This window comes from Melospiza melodia, unplaced genomic scaffold (assembly GCF_035770615.1).
Source record: "Melospiza melodia melodia isolate bMelMel2 unplaced genomic scaffold, bMelMel2.pri scaffold_18, whole genome shotgun sequence".
Classification (NCBI taxonomy): Eukaryota; Metazoa; Chordata; class Aves; order Passeriformes; family Passerellidae; genus Melospiza; species Melospiza melodia.
Genome location: NW_026948525.1, coordinates 6,192,392 through 6,212,047, shown reverse-complemented (window position 1 = coordinate 6,212,047; position 19,656 = coordinate 6,192,392).

Genomic DNA, 19,656 nt, shown 5'->3' with positions numbered 1-19,656 from the left:
TAAAAAATTTATTACATATTACTACAACTGTACAGCCCATACACAAATACAGAAACATCAATATCCCTCTCTAAAGAATCTCAGATCCAGAACTAAATAAATAGAATTTTAGAACTATACAACTCCATACATAATAAATAGAAGTAAATACATATATAGACATAACAATATAGATGTAAACATGCATTACATATTTCATGACATATAACACGACAATATAATACAAACATAACAAACCTGGCTATAAATACACAAATATCAATGGACCAATAAAAAAATCCATACATCCCCAGCAATAGAAATGCACAGCTACAGAGCTGTACAAGTATGTAAACAGATGAATATGCACACATCAATATAACAATATACCTACATAATATCCCTATACAAATATCAGTCAGTGTATGTAAATATCCCTATACTTGTAACTATCCAAATCTAACTACACATCCACAAACAGCACTAGATCAGGAGGGATTGCAGCCGCCGATGTTCCCAGGCTCTCGCTCGGGCGCCTCCTCCCGAGCAGAGCAGCTCTCCTGGGCAGGGACAGCAGATGGGACATCTGGCAAGCGAAGGGAACACTGAGTGAGGGTGGGGACGTTTCCCTTGGCAGCAGCTGCGCTTCCATCAGGGCAGAGGAAATGTCAGAGCCTCCCCAGGAGGGTCAGAAGGAAAAGCAGCCGAGCCGGCCAGGCTGTGGGGAGCTGTTCACTTCTTTCTGGCATCCCAGTTGCTCTGAGGGAACTCCCTCATGTCACGTCATTGAACCACCTCTGCACTTATCAAGACTGTGGTCCCCAAATCAATCAGCATTTATGTCTCCAGCTGCTTGCACCAATGACAGGGAATGTCCTCTAACAGTGCTGGGGCACAAAGTTACCTTGCACAGGTCATCTGACAGGGCCTTGATCTTTCTGTGCTTCCTGTGTTTCTCCTTCCCTTCCACTTGGAATTTTTACAGTATTTCTTTCTCGTTCCCCTTGATCAGTGCTGAAATTCGTGTTTCTCTTCCAAGTTTCAGTTTGTTCAGTGATCCTGTCAAGCCTTTTCTCAGAAGCTTTTATCATGGAATTGAGTGTTAATTTCAGAAATTTTGGTGATTTTCTGTGAGATTTATGCAAGTGTCCTGTTCATTGGGCACCATTTAGGAAGGTACAAAAGAGAAAAAGGATGTCTTGTATGTCAATTCACTAGTGGAATATTCAGGGATAGAGAGAGTGATTAGGTGAATTTTACATATACTCCTAACCTCAAAGTGCAGCAAGTAATTTGGGGAGAAATTAAAGCCGGATTTCTCCTTCTACCAGCCTGTATTTAAATGTAAAGTAAATAGAGCAGGGTGAGAATGTCAGTGTTCTGTTCCTGAAGTGCCTTTTTAAGGTGTTCTTAAAGTAATGGAGATAAAATCTAGGTGGGCATTCCTAATTTCCAGACACTCATTGTCAATTTCATTGACTCTGAAAACAGCAGAGATGTGCACATCATACCTTATCAATCCGTTTGGGGATGGTTTAGGTTCAGATTCTCTGAGGCTTTAGATTTTTAGATCTCTAGACAATGCTTCCAGGAATCTAAACAGCTTTCAGAAATTAAACTTTTCTCCTTTTTTCCTCAGTCTTTGCACTCATGTGCATCAGAGACGTTCAGTGAATGAATTCCACTCTAATCCATCTCCAAGCTGAATCTCCCAGCTCTGTTCACACTGGTGGTTCGTGTGTCTCTTCTGCACAGTGCAATTTTAAAATCTTTGTTCCTTATTATCTCTACCCTTTTTTTTTTCTGTTTTAGCTTGAAAATGCATGCAGATGTATCAGAAATGATACATCTAATTTCTGATGCATCAGTTCCTGTCTAGCAATTTCATTTTATCCTGTTCTAATGTTATGCTAGCCTTCTATGTTTTATTCTAAGTGGACTCCAGTTTTCTTGCATGTGGAAGTTTTACAATGCAATGCTCTCATTCACCTGCTTTCGTGAAACCCTTCATTAACATTAGCACAAGTAACTGTGTGATTCCCTTCTGCTTTGTAGTAGATTTGGGAAACTCAAGTCCTGCTCAGCTACAGAAAAACGTACATGGTGCTTGGTAATTCCCCTAAGAGCTTAAGCTAATGGTAAATAACTGCAGCTTATTCATTTCATAGAAATTGGGAGAAAAGACATTGCAAATATTGAGGAATGTAGTGCAATATTGATGGGCATCCCTCAGTTACCCAGACAGAATGACGTCACTGGCAAAATTCCCTCTTTTCCAAAGGTTTTCATTTGCTTTGGCTGTGCTTCGTATGGCTGCAGGTCACATTTCCCTTGGTTTAAGGAAGTATCTTGGCAGTTACTCTTGGTGATATATCTTGCTAATTCTGCCCTCAGAGGAATTACTCAGTTCTTCAGTCCTTATTACATGCCCTGTTCTATTACATGCCCTTCTCCCTCTCTCTGTGTTTTCACACTTGTTCAACAAGGTTTTCTTTCTAAGAATATTAAACACAATATCCCAAAGGATTAAAAAATGCTTTGGTATTTTTCCCCTAAGTATTTACTAAAGAAAAATAATAACAAAAAACCCTATATGCATGCTGGATGTAAATACAGACAGAAATAAACTTTAGAGTTCTCCCAAAAACCTTAAGAAAAAACCCCATGTATTCAATAAAACCCAGAGTATTCATTTACAGCATATAAAAATGGGCATGTTCTAGAAGAGAAAATTTGTGTAACGGTTCTGCACAGAATTCTATGCTTTCAAGCTTTTTTGCCCTTCAGGGGCAGTGCCATTCTCTGAACTGCAATGCTCCGAGCATGTTCTGCTCACCACGGCAGCTTTCTGCTCTGCCCTGGTACAGATCATCCTCCCAGCAAAGGGTCAGTGCAGCCACCACAACTCGCAGCACCTTCCCACACAGCAAGAACCTGAAGGACAGAGATGGCTTTCACCAGCTGCTGCGGGTTCTAATAGTGCCACCTCTCAGCTGCTGAAAGCCTGAATTTCTGTGTTGCAGTGTGTTAGTTCATTGAGCCAAATGTTCTGTTATATAGTGGTATGTTCAAGTGTTCCCCGAGTTATTACAGTTAGTCTCTCCCCTATGTTGTGCCCTCCTACCCAAGTGTCCCTCGAGGAATCCCCTCCCTCCTCACCAGATTTTTCCCTGCCTGTCAAGACTACCCGGCCCCTTTGCCCCATCCCTCAGCCCAAACCCTACCCTTTGTTCCAGAAAGTTCCCTGTCCCTCACCCTAAAATCCAATCCCTATCCCAACGATCTCTCCTCCCCTTGTTCTGATTTGTTGTAACCCTCAAAACCACACCCCAAGAGTCGCTTATTGGTTACTATATGGTGTCCACCCCGTGTTTTGAAAGATTTTAAAAACCCGTGCACAGGAGTGCTGGGGGTTCTTTCAACATCTGTTTCCTTTGGGAATTCTCACCTACAGAGCCTTCCCCCCGCCTCTCCTGATGAATTTGCTGCCCTTTACACCGCAGAAGAGCCTCCTCTGCTTCCCTCACTCGGCCCTCCAGGGGTCTTTGCTGCTCGGCATTTGGCCTAGAGGTTCTGGCTCAGGCAAAACCCCAACCTAGCCAGTTCCCCACTCTTGCCATTGTCCCTGGAGCATCACAGAGGTAGCCAGGGCTGTGGAGGGCAGTGACAGTGACCCATGCCCTGGCATGTCACAGCCCCCAGAGCCACACCTGCCAGGCCACAAGCCCCAGCCCTGGTCCCCACTGCCGGCCTCAGGGGCTCCTGGGCATCCTCAACCTGAGTGCAAAGGCAGCCTCAGGAGCCCCCCAGGGTGCTCTGGATCCAGGCTGCAGACACCCTAAAGCCAGCACTGAAAGGGACATGGATGGGGACTGCAGCTGGATCTTGCAGTGCTCACCACTCCTGACTGCTCTCTAAGTGAACCCAAACCTCATTGGCAGCACCTTGAGCACATTGACCCTGCTCGCCTCTCCTGGAACGTGGTGTTCTCACACCATACAGCAGCCCTTTGCAGGGAGTGACCAGCTCCCAGCTGCTCTGCTACCCTGGCCTTACTTTCTCTTTGCCAGCAATGAACTTAACAGATACACTCCTGAGAAACCTAGAACAACATTTGCTTCTCAGGAGCTCTTTGGCAAAAAACTCCACTAATCCCTAGTTTTTGCACAGAGAAGGAGGTCCTGACATAAGGCACAGGCACAGGCAGGGCTCTGGCATATGAATTCTCGAGTCGCAGGATTCCACCCATTGTTGTTCCTAGCTGCTTTGCTGATATTTTAGAGCCAGTTCTGGACAGGGGCTGCTGCTGACAGGGTAGGAAAATTTGGAGAAAAAAAGGTGCAGGAGACAACCAAAAAAAAACCAAGGGGGGAAACCCTTAGAAATACAGAGCACAGCAGAAGTCCTTGGAGATGGTGCAATAGAAAATGCCAGCAGCAGTGAGCAGAGCCCCAGGTTTCTCACTGCCACCCCAGGGGCTCCTCAGTTCCCTGCTGGTTTGTGTCTGATGCAGCCCTGCCTGGAAAGGGCTCCAGGCTCTGGTGTTCCCAGCTCGCTCCAGGCTACATTCTTAGCAGCACTGAAAGAAGAGGTGAAACAAAGAGCCATTTTCTGTCCTGACTGCAAACTCTTCTCCTTCAGTGCCACTTCCAGAGATCATCCCTCTGTCAGCTTGGCACTGTGCCTGCTACATCCTTGTCCCTGTCCCTTGCATCAGCTCCTGCATATTGGCACTTGCTGTCCCACATCATGAACAGAGAGAGCTGTGTCAGAAGAGCAAGGAGTGCATTTTCTTGGCCTTTTTAACAGACACAAGAAGCATGAGTCCAAATAATTTTCTTGTTTGTTCCTGCCTTCCTTTTCAATAACTCTTTTCTGTTTTAATGCAAAAGCCTCTTTTCCTACATGGATGGAATGATCTGGAATTGGCAGTTGCTTCAGGCTGTCAGGAACAATGGGAGTTTTCTCTTGTCTCTGTGATAAATAGGCATGATTCATGCTGATAAAAATTGAAACAGTAATCAATATTGATACAGTAATTAATATTTGAGAACAACAAAATAGTTTAAAAGTTGTACTGCCAAAGAAGAGAGGGAGAGGAGGGGCTCCACGCCCCCCTTTCCTAGCAGATATTCTCAAGGACCACGGGAAAGAAGTTGAAGATACAGTTGCTAAAAAAGGGCAAAAAGGGAAGCAAAACCTGGTTCAGTCCCAACAAATGCTAATTATAAGGGATTTATTGCCTTGGTATGTAGATGCAGTGATACGTTAGTCTTGGCTTACATTGTACTGGTTTCATGTGCATGTGTAACCCAAAGGTGAATTAAAGGACAATGAAGAAGACTACAGGGCCTTCATCAGTGACGACCCCCAAAGACTTGTGTGACCACCAAACTGAGTGGTGGCGCATGCGTGATAAGGGTGGTAATGAGGGCGGAGATAGAAAAGTGACAAACTGAAAATAGGAGGAGGTGGTATTGACATATGACTTATAAGGGGTGACTTTCACTTGGCAAGCTTGTACGTCAAGTGGCAAGGGTCATTGAACTCTGCCCTCTGTACCCCGTGGTATCTTTTGCTTATGCGCTATTATTGGAACTAAATTATCTCTTATTTTAATTGAATTATATTGTATCAAATTTTATATTTTTTTAATTTTAACTATTCAATTAAAATTGCTACTACTTTCAATATTTTTTGGCTTCTTTTTATGATGGGATAATTGGGCAAACATAACAATTTTGGTGCCAATACCCAGGACTCTTTGGTGCCGATATCCAGGGAGGTGGATAGCTTCTGGGAAGGAGCTCCCCACCAGACTTTTAAGTGGTCCCAAGGCTAGACCACTGTCCCTTGGGAAAAGAGAGTCTTTTTCACAATAACGCAAATTAGTTTTTAAGAGTGCGCAAGAGAGGCTCCCATCAGAGTGGCGGCTTATAGGAGAGAGAGTACCCATAGAAAACTGCTTTGTGAACGAAGACCCTCATGAGAAGATCAGGCTGTGAGTATCACAGGGTTTTGGGTCGGGGGACGGCTGTATGCATGTGTGAGTGTGTGTGGAGTGTCTGAGACAGAGGCTGGGAAGTCCCGGACCTCCAAAGTGAGCGGGACCTCCCAGTACCGCGTTTTCGTGTTCTCCGTGAGGAGACCAGCCGGGAAAGGAGGGAAGTGAAAGAAAAGTGAATGAGTGGGGACCCTGGGAGGGTTTGACCCAGGGGGAAGGAGGGGATCCCTGGTCCAGGCACCTGTGGGAAGGCCCTTGGGCAGGAGGTATTGACTCATTAGGGAGACTGAGAAAGAGAGTGAATGAATAGGTTTAATTTCCTTGGAGGAGTTGGTAGCAGGCAATTTAGTATGTGATTAGATGGTGAGAGGACAGGGCTAATAGATCGAGAAAGAGGGAGAGAGGAGTGAAACAAGTAGATTGTAGAGGGAAAGATAGGAGTGGAACAGGTAGATTGAAAAGGCAGTGTGACGGAGTAATAAGGGAGGAAGTTGAGCCACAAGGTGAGTGTGGGAAACTAAGGCTCTCCTGGTACCGGGGATTTCTTAGTTTGTTGCTGCCAGAAATGGGTCAGGGAAAAAGCAAGTTCCTTGACCCAGGGGCTGCAGATTGTAGGAAAAATTTGCAATGTTTTAAGGTAACTGGGAACCGTGAGGGGGGTTCTCAGGGGGGGAGCATTCCTCAGGATAGCCCACTGGGGATGATAATACAGTTTTGGGATGAATGGGAATCCCGAAGGGAAGAAAATCAAGAAATTCAGAGGGCAGTGCCTAAAGGACATAATATAGGAAAAGTTTTGAGTGAGCATCAGAAAAAATATGAGTCCCTGGCAGAATGGTTAAAAAGATTAAAAAGAGACTTGCAGTTATATTCAGGTATAGATACTGATACTGCAGTAGGGCAGGTTCTGTTAAAAATTCAGTTTGTGACCAGATCTTGCAGTGACATCAGGAAAAAGCTGGAAAAATTAGAAGACTGGCTGGACAGGGGACTTCTAGAGTTACCGAGAGAAGCACAAAGGGTGTTTGTAAAGAGAAATGAGAAAAAGCAGAGAGCAGATGCCAGAATTTTGGTGGCAGCAGTTCAAGAAATGCAGGCAGCTTTGAATGCAGAAAAATCTACAGGGAAAAACAAGCACCGGATGTCAGGATCTATTTTTAGGAACACAAGACCTGTGCATTTTTCCCGCCGCAAGAAAAGACACTTCAAAAATTCTTGCCCCACTTGGAAGAGTTTTTATTGTCATAAAAAGGGGCACCTGCAAAAAAATTGCAGAAAGAAAGAGCAAGATGAGAAGACTTCTCAGGAGAATCAGAGAGGTCAAGAGTTTTGTTTAATGAAGAGGACCGAAATACAACCAGAAGAGGCCTTGATAATAAAACTAAAAGTAGGTCATCAGAGTGAAGAAGTTGTATTTTTAGTCAATACAGGAGTTTCTCGGTCGACAGTGACAAAATTACCCGAGAGATGTGAGATAAGTCATGAGTAAGTTTCAGTAATCAGAATTACGGGAGAGGCTTTCCCCGTTCCTTTAATAAAAGGGGTGCAAATTGAAACAGATGACAAATTTAGAGTAAATGATTTATTGTTGATACCATAAGCCGAGAATAATTTGTTAGGCAGAGATCTAATAATAGCCATAAATTTACAGATAAAACCCTGTGAAGGAAAACTTACAATTTATTCTTTAACTGAAGAAGATAATCTGGAAATTAATGACAGGGGTTGGCATTCAGGTGAAGTGGGAAAAGTTTAGGGTAAAGGAGTCTGGTCCACTTAGTCCCTCCTGGTCAGCACAAGCCTGTGAATTTTATGCATTATTCCGTACATTAATAATACTAAATAGGCAAGAAGGGACTATTTATACAGTCTCCAAATATGCTTTTGGTGTAGTACATACTTTTAGAAAAATTTGGAAAGAAAGGGGACTTATAAACACTCAGTGGAAAGGGTTAATACATGGGGGATTGATAATTCAGATACTTGAAGCTTTGAAGGGCCCAAAGAGAATATTAGTTAGAAAGAAATAATTTGGCCGACGAAGAAGCAAAAAGAGCTACCTTAAGAAAAAGAGATAATGAAATCATGACCTTACAAATAAATAGAAATTCAGCAGGAGACACTTTCCCTTCCGCTAGCAGAACGGGCAGCTATAAGGAAATTAGGAGCAACATTTAAGGAGGGAAAGTGAGTTTTTCCTGATGGCAGGATTATGATGCCAAAAACCAGTGGCACATTAGATCTTAGATAACTTGCATAGATGGACACACTGGGGAACAAGAGCCTTTTGTGATCACTTTTAAAAATTTTATGGGTGTATGAGGATATTTGAAATTGGAAAGCAAATTACCCAGGGGTGTCTTACCTGTCAAAAGGTAAAAAAGAAGGTGTTAAGAAGCCCTCCCTCTGGAGGATGCAAAACAGCCTACAGGCTGTTTGAAAAGATCCAGCTTGATTTTATAGAATTGCTTAAAGTGGGTTGGTGAAAATATTTGTTAATTATAAAAGATCAATTAACTCAGTGGGTTAAAGCATTTCCAGCTGCTCGGGCTACAGCTCAAACAGTGGCTAAAATACTGTTGGAAGATGTAATTCCAAGAATGTGATAATATGGTGAGATTTAAGTTGATTAATATTAACCCTGATTTATTAAGAATGAACTAGGTATCCTGGATGGCTGCTGACCGCAATTCCCTTGAGCTTGGAGGCAGAAGAACGCCGGTGGAAAAAGAATAAAAGACTTTCTGAATCAGTGGGAACGGCCTAAAAAGATTGAAGATCTCCTCCAGGGTCACCCACCAGCAACATTATTAGAATTGATTACAGAACTGCAATTCCAGAAACTGATATTGATAACACCTGTTGCTAAAAGAGCTCAGAGACAAGTAAAATGTTGGGAGTGTAGTAAACATGGTTTAGGGTGTCATCCCTGGATATGAATTGTTTGCACACTTTGCTTTAACTTATGGTGGAAAGTAAGAGGGAAGAGAAGGAGAGACAATTGATTTGCTTGTTTTGCTACGGTTATGTATTTAGTCAGCTAATTATAGAACGCATTGCTAGTGATGTTTTTTGATACCTTTGAGACTAGACACTTCCAGCAGCAATTGGATTAATAGAGAACTTAGATCAATTGATTTTTGCTATATTGGCTATAGCACAAATAAGAGAATGAGCAGCTCATAATATTATAGACCAGTGTCTCAAAATTGATAGTTGTGGGGGAGAAGAAGTCTATATACCACAACATAGGTGCATTTCAGGGGCACATTGGCATGGTGAGTGTGCATATTGGAGGTGGCGACTTAATGAACTCCCCGCCCTGGAAGCAGAAAATAATTAGAAAAATCTTATTGTGGTTGGCACATCCCTGAAATTTTGGAAAATACAGGTTTATGGTACTCCGGCCTAATCTTTTCCCTGTTCTTTTCATTTTAATTATTTCTTTTTAACAAGCTAGAACTGGGAAATGGCATTTAAAAGGAGACAGGCAAACTCTGTGGGGCTATGGGTACCAAGGAAACTAAAAGCACCAGTGACTACATCCCAGGATATTACCTTTGCTACCGAGAAGACTGGCATCTTGGCCCTTGGTTGCAACCCAAGGGCCCTTGAGAAAGGTAGAAAGGCAGATTTCCTGAGGATTATTTTCGCTGTGATCATTCTGGTACCCTTGGCAGTTGGCCAAAGCCAGAGAGCCACACTGGACAGAGTTTTGGCAATGAAAAAGCAATCAGGGAAAAAACCAAGTCCCAGCAATTTCAACATTTGTGACTGTTGTAATCAACCTGTGTGGATTAAGGACAAGGCAGAATCTGTGTTTGTGACATACCCATATGTTAGTTCTGCTTGCTACAATTGCAGCAGTGTTATAGATGTTTGTATTAAGGAAGGAAGGAAGGAATGTATTGGGTAGAGAAAAATTTGGGATATAATGGACGAGCTCCTTATCCCCAATCCCCATGGTAATCAGATTGGCCCTTAATATGAAAGGTTTTTTTGTTTTAAAAGAAATGATAATGGAGATGATCCAAGTATAGGAATAGGAGGCCAGGCACTAAGAGAAAAATTGAAAGAGAAAATAAAAGAAGAAAAAGAAACAAAGGAGAATAGAGGAAAGAACAGGAGAAAAGAGTCAACAGAATTAGCTGAATTGTATAAACAGCTAAAACAGTACTACAAAGATTGGGATTTGCCAGCCTCGAATAAGAATCGGTTTGTGGGATTGATGCAAAGGATTGCTACAGAATTGGAATTATCCAAATGTTGGATTTGTGGATGTCTAAAAATGGTTAAAAGATGGCGATGGAAAGGTGAGAGCTTAGCTCCAGAGCAATTTTTAAAGTGGAACCACACCCAAATTTCTGGAACATTGAAGAGACCTGAAGGATGGATTTTAAGCCATCAGGTAATTAGAACCATTTGTATAACTCAAGAAGGAAGGAAATTTAATAAAGTAGTAGGGCATACTCCTTGTAAATCCACATTAGTAGTTAATATGGATGATTGTTCAAAAATTTGGCGACCTGAAAACCCCGTTGGATATTGGGGACCAATAAAAGAAATAAATTGTGAATGGGATGAACAGATTAATTTATGCTGGTACAGAAGTCCTAGAGCTAACCCCTACCAATCCATCCACAGCCTGAGGTCATATTGGGAACAACTGGAGAAAACTGATAAGAAATGGAAAGCCTCAGATGGGATATATTGGATTTGTGGGCAACGAGTATACAGTGAGTTACCTCAAAAATGGGGAGGAACCTGTACCTTGGGAATAATACAACCCTCCTTCTTTGTTCTATTGAGGTCTAGGAGCAATGTGCTAGGAACTCCACTGTGTGAAACCCTGCCGTGGAATAAAGGAGATTTAAATTTAAATTTTCCAACAGCAGGAGGGAATCCAAAATGGGGGGAGGACGAATGGCCTGCAGAATGAATTATAGCATATTATGACCCAGCAACATGGGCTCAGGATGGATCATGGGGATATAGGACCCCAATTTACCTGTTGAATAGATTAATAAGGCTCCAAGCAGTAGTGGAGGTGGTGTCAAATCACACCTCTGGTGCCTTAAAAATGTTGGCCAGACAATATACACAAATGCAGGCATTTGGGTACCAAAACAGGATCACCTTAGACCATCTGTTATCAGAAGAAGGAGGAGTTTGTGGGAGATTCAATGAATTTGAGTGCTGTGTAGAAATTGATGATTATGGGGAAGCTATCACAGAACTTGCAGAGGAAATTAAAACAGTAGCTCATGTGCCAGTACAAAAGTGGAATTCAATCTTGAAAGCAGATTGGTGGGGTAACCTCTTTGGAAGTGTTTGGAGGAAAAAGTTAGAGTTCATGTTGTTGTGCTCAATTCTGAGACTTCTGTTTCTGCCTTGTATGATTTTGTGTTTTATTAGGCTAATTCACTCAGTGATTCAGGGGATGCACGTTACAACAATGCCTCTAGATTCAGAATCAGCAGAAAAAGGAAAACCAAGATCTATAATGGTATTAAAAGCTAAATTAACCCCTGTTAAAGAACAAGGACTTAAAAAGATTGAAGTAGACCAGGAAATGCTAACTAAACTTGAAAGAGAGTGTGAAAGACTAGAAGCAGTAACAGAAATGCTAGAAAAGTTTGAAGCTGAAAAGAGACAACGAGAAAACCAAAATTCTGAAAAATATAAAAGATATTAGGGCACAGCTTTTTAAATACAGCACGAATCATAATGATCAAGAAGAGAAATGGGGGATTTGTGATAAATAGGTATGATTTGTGCTGATAAAAATTGAAACAGTAAAATAGTTAAAAAGTTGTAATGCCAAAGAAGAGAGGGAGAGGAGGGGCCCCCTCCCCTTCCCAGCAGATATTCTCAAGGACCACAGGAAAGAAGGTGAAGATACAGTTGCTAAAAATGAGCAAGAACCTGGTTCGGTCCCAGAAAATGCTAATTATAAGGGATTTATTGCCTTGATATGTAGATGCAGTGATATGTTAGTCTTGGCTTACATTGTACTGGCTTGGTGCGCATGTGTAACCCAAAGGTGAATTAAAGGACAGAGAGGAAGAGGAGAGGTCTTCATCCAAAACAACCCCCAAAGACCTGTGCGACCACCAAACTGAATGGTGGCACATGCGTGATAAGGGTGGTAATGAGGATGGAGATAGAGATATGACGAACCGAAAATGGGGGGAGATGGCATGTACACATGACATATAAGGGGTGATTTTCACTTGGCAAGCTTGTACGTGAGGTGGCAAGGGTCCAAGAACTCTGACCTCTGTACCCCGCGGTTATCTTTTGCTTATGCGCCATTATTGGAACCAAATTATCTCTTATTGTAATCAAGTGATATTGTATCCAATTTTATATAATTTTTTTTATTTTAACTATTTAAATAAAATTATTACTACTTTTAATATTGTTTGGCTTTTTTTATGATGGGATAATTGGGCAAACATAACATCATGATGTCATTAACTTGAGAAATGAGGAGGGTACTTGCTGGGGCATGGAGCACATGGGGGACAATCTGCTGGGTGTGGCACAGCCTGCACAGCAGGTGCAGCTCCTGCCAAAGGAGTCTTGTATGACTGTCCTGGCCTTAGAGCTCTACTTTCTTTTCAAACTGATCTTTCATGTTAGCCTTGAGATGATGAATCACTTTACAGGCACCTTCACAGGCTGACTGCCATGGGACAGTTGAAGCAAATGCTGCCTTAAATGTTGGTGCTGAGCGTGATAGTTCCCAAGAGACACTCTCTAGAGCAGGACAGCCTGGCTAAACTGCCTGCCACCCTTTCCTCAGCATTGGAATAGGGTAAAACATTCAGATGGATCAGTTGCCAAGCCTCAGAAGAAACAGGCTGCATTGCTGGATATTCTGCAACTTCACAGCCCACAACGCATTTTCCCTGCATTTGTTGTTTTCCAGAGGTCTGCAGATTTGGGGATAAATGGCTGGAAAGAGCCTCAATCCTGCTGCACCTCTGTGTACTGGGTGCCCTCTGATGGGTCAGCATCAATTGTCCTTAATTTCTAGAATATTCAGATGTAATCTATTTCTTTAATCTTTCTCAGAGTAAATACTGTGAAAGAAATTGAGTATCAGACAGTGCAGGGAGACTGAATTCCTCCCTCTTCCGTGCAGGCAGGCCTAGTGTGCAATGCTACCTTTGTGTTTAGCTGAGGACAGAGCCTTGTGCAGGTGTCTGCAGGTGCAGGGAGAGCCCAGGCTCCTTCCCCCAGCAAGGGCAGGGAGCAGCTCTGGCCAAGGCCGGCGCTGCCGCTGCTCCTTGTCCCTGTGCCCAGGGTTTGCTCTCTCCTCCCCAGCAGCCGCCCCGCCCCGGTGCGCGAGTGTGCGGCCCAGCTCCTCCTGTCCCTGGTGGAGAGAATTGGAGTCACCCAGCTCGCAGGCACCCCCAGGGCTGAGAGGCTGCCACACGCGGCAGGGAAGCTTGCTCAGGACTGTCACAAGGACACAAGTAATGATCTTCATTTCACCTCCCAAAACAGGAAAACCGTTTTGTGTCTGGCTATAAAGGTGAAACCACGCAAGAGTGGAAACTAAAGGGAATATGAAGTTACCTCATCGTGTGAATAAGGGTCATAGAATCATGGAATATGCTGAGTTGGAAGGGGCCCATCAGGATCATCAAGTCCATCTCCTGGCCATGTGCAGTGACCCCAAGAGTCACTCCATGTGCTTGAGAGCATTATCCAAACTCATCTTGAGCTCTGTCAGCCTTGGCACAGTGACCACTGCTCTGGGTTGCCTGGGCAAATGGCTGTACTGGGAAACCTGAGGTTGGCCAGCAAAAAGGAGCATTGCCACCTTTTTCCTGTGGCTTGAAGGATTCTTTACTGAGATCCAAAGATCTCAGATCAGCCAGTCCAACACTTTTGTTTGGCCTTAGGTGCACAAGAAAAAGACAAAGTGTTGGCTGATGTTCATCACTGAAGGATCCCAAACATCCATTTCTCATTAGCTTCAGATTATCCTAGAAATATTTCAGGGGTCTTTAGCCAACATATTCAGTCTTTCTAAACCTGTTCTGCAGATTTCTAGAATGCTGTTATCTGTGGCTCAGTGAGCTCCACATTTCTTCTTGAAGAAAACTGTGGTTTCCTAGTGGCAAAATCAACCCAAACCACCAAAATCCCCTTCCTTTGGTGATGAAATTCCAATTAATAGCTTCCAAGAGCAACTAGAAGAGCAACTAGCTGCCCCTGTGCATACCCATAGTATAGAATAATCAATAGGATGCATGAGGTGTTTTGTCCTGGCTTCCCTGCCAGTTAAAGAAAGGCAAATTACTGTGCAATGGCAGCAAGACACTGCTAATAAGCTTTGACAACAAAGCAGATGTGTTTTGCTTGTTCCCTGGGATACTTTGAAGCCACAGAAGCACACCCCCACTTTCAGAGTGAAATGGTATTTTTCTGTTTCTGTTCTCCTCTTGCCTCTTGTGTTCAGCTGACAGCACTGTGCAGTGTCAAGTGAGGTAAATCTCCCTCTTTGCTGAGTAGGTAATGCCTTCTCGTGCAGGGATTGCACTTGATGAGTTTAAGGGATCAGCCCCTTCTGTTAACACTCTTCCTGTGTTTGTTCACTTTTGTTTTGCTTCCTTCCTTCGGCATTATGGACAGGAGATGGTGAAGATGTTGCTCAACCATCAACAATTTAAAATCTTTTGGAACGATCTCTTTCCCCCCGTGACCTGGAAGATATTCTGACAAGAATTAAGAAGAAAGTAAGTGATTGGCAGGAGAAATGTCTCCTTTGTGCAAGTATTGCCACTGTTAATATGAGATCAAAGATACCCAATCTGTCTTTAGCTCATTCCTCTTCTGCTGAATCATTTTGCTCCTGGGAATGAGCTGTTAATCCTCAGCCTGTTCATCTGCAGACCACAAAGGAACTGATATTATTAGGGAAAAAGTGGGGTTTTGAATATTTTTAATATCGGTCACAAAAAGGAAAGGGAAAGAGGGGAAAATGGGTTTATATTTAAGTGTAAGCCCCCACCATGCTCTCCCTACTCTGCCCCCTATAAAGCAATTAAGTGAGAATTGTGCTTCTGAAGATAACACAGTCTTTGCAAAGGACACTGGAAGTAGTAGTGCCCAGAAAATTCCCAAATTTACAAAAGATATCCAAGTCAATCCTAATTACTACAATTACTGTCTGTCTTTTGGGAATACTGCCCTGCTGTGCAGCCCTGTGGAGCTGGAAGAAGCTTGGTGAATTCAGCAGCATCAAGTGGAAAATCCTTTGTTTGTTTGGGGGAGGATTTTATACTTTTTTATCGACATTTCAGAAGGGAGCCTGCCTTTGTGCAGGCACAGGGAGAGTGAGTGTTGAAACAAATTGACTTCCAACACAACGGGCCAACCCCCAAAAGAGTCCAATTTATTCTGTTGATTCCTTTACAAACATTTGTTACCTACCAGTTTGCATTATTCCCATTTGTTCTCAAGACTAAGAAATTTGGGATTTTAGATTGCTGCTCAGTCTGGTAGCGACCATAACCTGCCTTGGGCTATTGAAAACAAAGAGTTGGCATCACTGAATCTCTGGTCTGTTTCCATCTGTAAGTTAGGAAATGTTTCCCTAAGCCTTGGTAGCAGTGATCCTCGTTCTAACTTATGTTTTCAACAGGGAATTTCCTGTTTTATATTCTAAAGATTGATGAGGTTTCTCTGTGTCTTTGTAGGAGATGGAAAACCAGAAGGCTGAAGGCCCATCTGTCAAGGAGCCGGTGAAGGAGAGGAAGGATGGCTCAAAGGAGCCCCAGGCCACATTGTCGTCTTGCAAAAGGTACTGAGCACTTTTCTTAGATGTGACAAAGCACATGACAGGCTTTACATGTCTCTTCCTCAGGAAAAACTTTCTGGCAGAGATGACCAATGCCACAGATTGTTTCCTTTCCCTACTCTAGGATATGCTCTAGGATAAAAAATATCTACTTCTGCATTGTGCTGAACACGTCTTCTCTGGAGGGGTTTCCACAAAAATGGAGAGACAAACAGACACCCATTGGTTGCAGCTCAGATGATCCAGTGCAGCGGCAAGGGCAGTGTTGTGGAGGCTGGGAGAGGGCCAAGTTTCTGCTACCTGACTTGGGACAAGTAAATTCAAACAGGGCTTTTTTTTCATCTGAGTGGAGTAATTTTCAGATGGGTGTTTTGATGAGAAATCTCAGTCTGGAAGCAAGATGCCATTCCACAAAGATGCAGTTCTCGTCTGTGAGGTTTGGCCTGGCTGAATCATGGTTTTCTTTCCCTCAAACAGTACCAAGTTTGAGTAGTAAGTAGCAAGGCAATTCCTGAACAACTTCAGTCAACGGGTGTCTGAATGTGGACTTTATGCCTTGATATTCCTGTCCTTCATGTAATTTGCTTGATGGACAGCATGTTTGGTTTATTTCCCCCTGTGCTGCAATCAGCATTTAAGACAGGAATTTGCTCCTTGCTGTCTCTTCATGGCAGTTGCAGAGCTGCTTGTACCTGTTCTCCTCTGATAGCAGAGGGGGTTTATTTAGCTCTGTCCTGCTCAGCAGTGGCAGGAAAGTGACCACATGTCTCAGTAGCACAGCTGGCATCTTCCCGTGCTCATGGAAGAGACAGGTTGATCAGGAGAATTGTTCCCAGTGGGTTTGTTAAGGTGTGCATCTGGTCTCCAGGGGAGCAATTGAAATGTGAGCGTAGTTCTGGGATGTCTGGCTTTTGCTTTTATCTCTGTTACTGATTTTCTGAATCCTTCAAATATGGCCCTGTTTATCTGTTCAGATGCATCTGAGCTGCTTTTCCAGATTGTCATACCTGGTTGTAGAGACACTTCTCCAGAGTGATGAGTTCCCTTATTCTAAGACACACACGTCCCATATGAGGAGGCATTTAAACTTGGCAGTAGTGTCTCTCTTTCTCCACAAAGCAAAGTGACCTGTGTGCCCTGGCAGCCATCTGAAGATAGATCAGATGCATCTCATCCTTGGCTTTCCTGAGTGAGCAGTGGTGAGAATGTCACTTGCAGATTGTCTCCTGTAATGATTGTCATGAGGTCCATGTTGATCTTCAGAGCCCCATGACTTTGCAGCTTGAAATCACATAATTAGGAAAGCTGCTCAAGATGTTTTGCTCACAATTAACTGAAGGTATTGTCTGTGGCTGCAGCTGTCTCCATAGAGAGCACCAGGCACAACTTTCCCAGGCATTTTTCTGGGGAAGGCTGTGAGAAGATCAGAGAAAAGAATGAGAAACAATTCTTATCCTTACTTGCTGCACCTGTTGTTGTGAACACATGGAATGTGTTATGGAGATTTGTTTACCAAAGGGTAATTTATTAATTGGCCACTGGTGATAGTGTTTTGGATTCAATTGCCCAATCTGGTCTGTCTGTATCAGACTGTCTGTGAGGACGATGAGTTTCAGTATAGTATAGTATAGTATAGTATAGTATAGTATAGTATAGTATAGTATAGTATAGTATAGTATAGTATAGTATAATACAGTGATTGATCAGCCTTCTGGAATCATGGAGTCAATGCTAATTATTTCCACTATGGGGATACCATGCTATGATAATTATCACCACCATGTCCTCATTAGGTTTTATTTTCCAGGGTGAAATCTCCCTCTGATGGACACCTCCTACCCCGTGCAAAAGCCCAGGTCAGTCACCTCCAGCTGTGGAAGAAACGGAGCTGCTCCAGAAGCTTTACCATCTCCTGGAAGCCAAGGGGTTTCAGGCACGGATGGAAGGAGTGGAGCTCCTCCTAGACCTGTGCAAAAACAGCCTCCAGCTCATCTCCACTAACATTGCCCAAGTATGTAGGGTATCTTCGCTGCTCCTTTCCTTTAGCTCCTTTCCTAAGCCTGTAGTAGCAAAGGTAATTCAGTGTGTCTTGGCACTCTGTCCTGGCTGTTTGGGACACGCTGGTCCCTCTAAACCCAGACAAATGTAATTCAGGTCCAGGCTTCAGGACAAGTTATTTCAGTCCAGCTGTATTTGTCTGGCAGGTGCCTATTGATGCTGTTCATCAGATGATGGCAGAATTTTCTGCTGGTGTAACTGCTGCTCTCTCCTACTCCCAGCTGGGTGAAGTGAAGGGAATCCAGCCCCTGAAAGCATGGCAATTGTTCTCTAGACCAAAAATGGGTTTGCATAGGGAAGAGAAGTATCAGGCTGGGTTGGTTAAAACCCAGTTTCTTTTTTTAAGAACACTTCTGTATACTCCATCTTGTCTTACACAAGCACAGCTCTGGCTACTCATTTCCATCCTTGTTCCTATTCCTCTTGGTAAAGACAGTGCTCTCCCTTCTTGGGGATCTGTTTTTCTCTTTGGGAAAGGAGGAAAACAGCTAAGGACTCATCTCTGCCTTCTCCTCCCAGTAGCTGCTTTTTCCCTTTTTCCAGGAAAAGGTGCCTGATAATGTGGCTGTCAAGGGACTGAACCTGCTCTAATGAGAGCTGTACAGCACATGACATTTCAGAAGTCTACTTGTTACTTAGACAAATGGTCTGGATCCTGGAAGAGTTGATCAGAGCCCTGCACTTCTCCAGACGCTGGCTCTGAGACAAACAAAAGAAAACTTAGATCTCCTCCAGCCATAGTTTTGGCAAAATCATAATTGCCCTCAGTACTTGAGGCAATTGTATAGAAAAACAGGCATTGTAAACATCTGCTTCCATTCAAAGCAAATGTACTCTTTAGCATTAATAAATGGAATTAATTTAATGATTTATAGATGGAGAGAAATACCATAGGAACTATTCTGTCCCCAGCCAAACCTCCTAAAAACAGAAGAAAATCTTTCAACCACCATGAGGTTGTGCCACCATTCCAGTGAGTTGCCCCCAGGAAAACAGTGAAATTGTGCAAGCGAGTGCTGACCTGACAGAAAGGATCACTCTCATCTTTGACATTGGTGACTGCTACATCCACTCTTCAAACAAGGACATTTGAGTCCAGCCTTCACGTTGCTTGTTCTCTTCACAGATTTTTGATTATTTTGTCCTGAGAATACCTGACAGCCACAAGAAGGTGAAGCAGAGGGCGCTGGACGTGCTGGCTGAAATCACAGGAGCCCTGAAAGATGCCCTGAACCCGGTGATCATTGGTTTGGTGGAGGGAATAACAAAGAACCTGAACTCAAAGGATCCCAGGGTTGGTGGGGCAGCTGTGAAAGCACTGGGAGAATCCATTGCTCATTTGGGTAAGGCTGAGCCCTGGCAGGGACTCTCCTCAGCTTCGTCTCTGTCTCTCCTGCACAAGAGAGCGCTGAGTGCCTCGACAGCTGCTCTTGTCTATGGAACCCTCCAGCTGACACCCACCAGAGGCTGTGCAGGTGCAGTCCTTATGCACCATCCCCAACAGGCTGGAATGGGATCAGCATTTCCCAACAGTCCCAGGAGCCCTTGGCTCTGTGCTGCTTGTCTGAAGAGCAAGTCCTGGACTACAGCTCTGCTACAGTTCAGAGGCAAAGGGGGTTTGGAGTTTGCTTGGGCCCCGTCTGACTTCCCAAATGAACAGATTTGCTGTTGACATGAAGGGACACTGACCCATCAGAGCTTCTGCAGGGCAGCCACCTGTAAGGCTCCACATGAGAGGCATTAGCTGCCTATTTTCCACTTTTCTTCTTTGTCTTCTGTTTTCAAAGGGGAACTTGTG